The sequence below is a fragment of the Coenobita brevimanus genome, chromosome 7 (genome assembly GCF_032717465.1).
Source record: "Coenobita brevimanus isolate Jiangsu-jjx chromosome 7, ASM3271746v2, whole genome shotgun sequence".
Lineage (NCBI taxonomy): Eukaryota > Metazoa > Arthropoda > Malacostraca > Decapoda > Coenobitidae > Coenobita > Coenobita brevimanus.
In genome coordinates, this window is record NC_136960.1 from 36,751,064 (window position 1) to 36,755,429 (window position 4,366).

Here is a 4,366-nt window from a genome sequence, read left to right on the forward strand (position 1 = left end):
GATTAGGAGAAATACACTGAGGTGGTTTGGACATGTGGAGAGAATGGAGGATGAGAGACTGACTAAGAGGGTGTATGTAGGTGAGGTGGAGGGAGGGAGAGGGAGGGGTAGACCGAGGATGAGGTGGAGGGATGGAGTTGAGAGGTATATGAGGGGGGGGGTGAGTTGGGGGGAGGGGAGTCAAATGGTGGGTGACAGAGTGACTTGGAGGCGTTTTGTCTGCGGCCACCCTTTGCGGGATTAGGGCGTCGGGCTATAGATAGATAGATAGATAGTTTTATTTCACCTGGGAGAGACTTTGCTGAGTGAAGAGGGTAGATATATCCTTTGTCACTCATTCACTATGAGAGATCTTTCTAAAGTTTACTAAAATCATTTGGGATTTACAGGAATAAAATAGAAAATGGCATAAAGCAGGAGTTAATGTGAAAAAATATGATTGAGTGTGGCTTCATGATAACCTCGTAACAAAACAGCCCCTTATTCATTTTCATCTTATACTGGTATTTAACTGTTCAGGCTGGGGACATTTGTTTTGTTCTATTCTTGCCATCCCCTGATGAGTATTGCACTTTGAGTAGATTTTTCAGATTGGAGAGGTTTCATACAGCCTTAATATGCCCCATAGAATACAAGAGGTGGTGGAGAGGGATGCCATCTTGTGGTGGCACCAATTTAACTGGTCAGCTCTGCTGCCTGGTTATATGAATGTCCAGCAGCTCCCTCCCTATCCTCCAAAAGGAGCCTAGTAAACTGCTGGAGGAGGGCAGCTTCAATCTGTAGCCTGCCAGGTTATGTTCAGATAAACTTGGGGTTGGAACTACTACAACTACAGTACTAATAGTGTGCTCTTTATTTTTCAGTAATAGACCAGATATTTGTCCTTTTGTTGCTTATTGCACTTAGGTTGAGAGCAGAATACGAGAATACTGTGGCATTACGTCTTTGTCACAGCACTTCTTCATGGCTGGCATCATGTTCTAGTTATTCTGGTGCCAGTCTGTTATTACAATTGAGCATTGAAAATGGTGAGATGACAGTTTTAGGCCAAGATAAAGAGAGTATAGGAAACAAGAGGCCTTTCCTAAGAAGAATAGAGCCATGTAGTAGTAGTGATAGTATACAGTACTTAAAGGATATCATTTGGGTTCCATGGGTATTATTCACTGTCCATCATTTTCTTTGCTTGATGTTGTTGCTTTGGCTATTGTTATACATTATTTACTTTTCTGTCCCTTAACCCATTCAGCCCAAGTGTGTTATTTGCAGTTTGTTCTTGGTAAAGAATTTTATTAAAGTTAGAGGAGACTTTTGCTAAGTGGAGGGGAGGGGTTAGATACAGCATTTAACCTTCAGGATGTGGAAAATTTCAGTGAGCCGAGTAAATCATTGGAGTAAAATATCAAGTTCTTTATTCTGGGCCAAGTAGTTGATAATGATGGCTTGTAATATATTTGGTACTCTAGGTTTCTCCAGCTTATCCAGAACAAATTGAGAAGTTGGTAATTCACAGCCAAAGGTTAATATCCTCTTCTGCTACATGATTACACTCGTAAGATAAATAGCAGTAGTAGTAGTAGCAGTCTGATGGAGAAGGACTGGGTGACATGGAGGTGATTTGTATGTGGCCACCCCTTATGGGCCTATGGTGTCTGGATATAGATAGATAGATAGCTAGACTGAAAGGATTAAGTTGGGTTAAATCTTTGTATTTCTTGATCGTCAGCTCTAGTTTCAGCTGAGGTCAGTGTTTAGCACATACAAGTGATTGATATTGTAAACATACATTATTTTTTGCTGGTTATATTTATGCCTGTAATTAGTATAAAGTGTGTATGTAATTATGTACAAATTTATCTTACTGCTGTTATTTTGTATAGACTGATTTTTTACAAACTTTATGGTTGTCATACATTATAGCTTTGTATATGCTGATTTATAAATTGTGAAAGGTTAAACATTGTAAAATCTAGGGTGTGAGTTGTAGAGTACTCATATGCAATTTATAAAGAAGTCTTGCAGGTGACGAGGTTGTGCCATGATATATATGTACAGTCAGCGTCAAGCTGTTTCGGAAGGAAGTTTACTTGGAGACAACAGCTGTGTCAGGTGAAAGCATGATAAGTGTCAAAAGTTGTGTTGGATGTCAATAATATTGGAGGTGTGTAATTTCTTTCATCACCGACTCTCTGACGCAGTTTAGACTGCTTCGTCCACCGCTACTCATGGGCACGGCTTTTGACCTTGACTGTACAGTAGTGGAAACGATTGTGAATTAGTATGATGTTTGTTTTTTTAATGCAAGTGTAAAATTCTACTAACTGGCCATGAAATGTATTACTGTATCTTAATCTTTTGTGACTACTTTCAGTGACATGGCATAAGTTGTATCATTACAGAAAGTCCTTGTTATATATTGGCTTTTTTTTTTTTTTTTTTTTTTTTTTTACAAGTCCAGAGTAATAATAATGAAAAAGAAATAATAGTTAGTTCCATTGCTGCCTTTAAAGATATTTTGCCAGCTTCCCCCAGTTTACAATTCCAGATGTATGGAGAAAAGATATGATACTTTGCCATCCATCTCCAGCATGTAACAAGGACTTACTGTATATGTCACGTACAGCACAGTAAACGTTTTCGTATCTGACTTCCTGATATCTGATTACCGGTATTCCAGTAGTTTCTTGTGCAGGAAAAGGCAGCAAACATTTTTCTTTTTTTTTTTTTTCTTTTTTTTAATAATCATTACTGCATAGAACATCTGTAGTGGTAATTCTGGGAAAGTAATGCACAAAGTAGTGTTGGGTTATGTTTTAGTGGAATAGCAAGGAGTGGAACAGAAAAGTAGTAGAGTACAGGTACTAATAATACAGTAATAATAATCAACATCATTCTCTTACCCAAGTTACCCATGCACAGGTAGGGGGAGGTATAGAAAATGAAACAAGACAAAATATGTGTAATAGTTTAATGTACGATTTATTTATATTTTTGAGTGTAGGTCAGATACGGAAAATTTTCATTGCCGTTCACAAGAACTGTATGAGTAAAAATACAGTTGATATTTAGACGAAGTAAGTACAGCATTATGAAACAAGTATAGTTAACATTTCTGTTCATTTTATGAGCTGATTATATAAATTTAAGTTTTGGGTCAGCTTGCCTAGAGGAATGCATGCTTTAAGACTGATAAATAAGGCACAGTTCATTACCCAAGGATATATCACTTGCAGTTATTGTAAGCAGTACTGGATATGCAATAAAAGGCATTTTTGATCATTGTATTATGCTGTTACTACTATTGTCAAACCCCAGTGTGTGATGTTGGAATATGTTCAGATATGCATTGATTTATGTACAGATACCGCCCCTCTGACTTCCTGATGGCTGACATTACAATGCCTTCAATTGATGTACTTTCTACCATCGCTGGCCTCAGTACTAACAAGGCATATGGGCCTGATGGAGTCCCTCCTGTTGTCCTCAAGAACTGTGCTTCTGTGCTTACACCTTGCCTGGATAAACTCGTTTGTCTCTGTCTGTCAACTTGCACCTTTCCCTCTTACTGGAAGTTTGCTCCCATTCGGCCAGTCCCAAAGAAGGGTGACCGTTCCCAGCCCTCTAAATATCGCCCAATACATCCTGTATTTCAAAGGTTTTTGAGTCTGTTCTTAACAAAAACATTTTATAGCATCTTTCCTATCATAGCCTTCTTTCTGATCATCAGTATGGGTTCAGCCAAGGACGCTCCACTGGCAATCTTCTCACCTACCTCTCAGACTCCTAGTTATCCTCCTTTTGGGACTTTGGCAAAAGCTTTGTCATTGCACTTGACATCTCAATGGCTTTCGATCGAGTCTGGCATAATCTTTAATTACCAAACAACCATCCTACGGTTTCTATCCTTCTGTCTGTACCTTCATTTCTAGCTTCCTCTCTGGTTGTTCTATGCTGTTGTAGACGGTCACTGTTCTTCTCCTAGAGCTGTCAGTAGTGGTGTTCCTCAGGGTCTTATCCTGTGACCAACTCTCTTCCTTTTATTCATCAGTGACCTAAGCTGTACACCTAACTCTGTCCACTCATAGGCTAATGATTCCACCCTTCACCTTTCCATTCGTATCCTGCCCATCTCAGCAGTTACTTCAACAAACAAGGGATGAGGCTATGGCACACCTAATGTCTGACTTGGCTCGTATCTGATTGGGGTAAAAGAAACCTTGTTGTTTTTAATGCATCAAAGACTCAGTTCTTACATCTATGAACCTGACAAAATCTTCCACAGGAGTACTCTCTAATTTTTAACAATATCCAGCGCAATCCCGAATCAACTTTCAACACACTTGGGGTTTCATTCTCTCAGGATTTA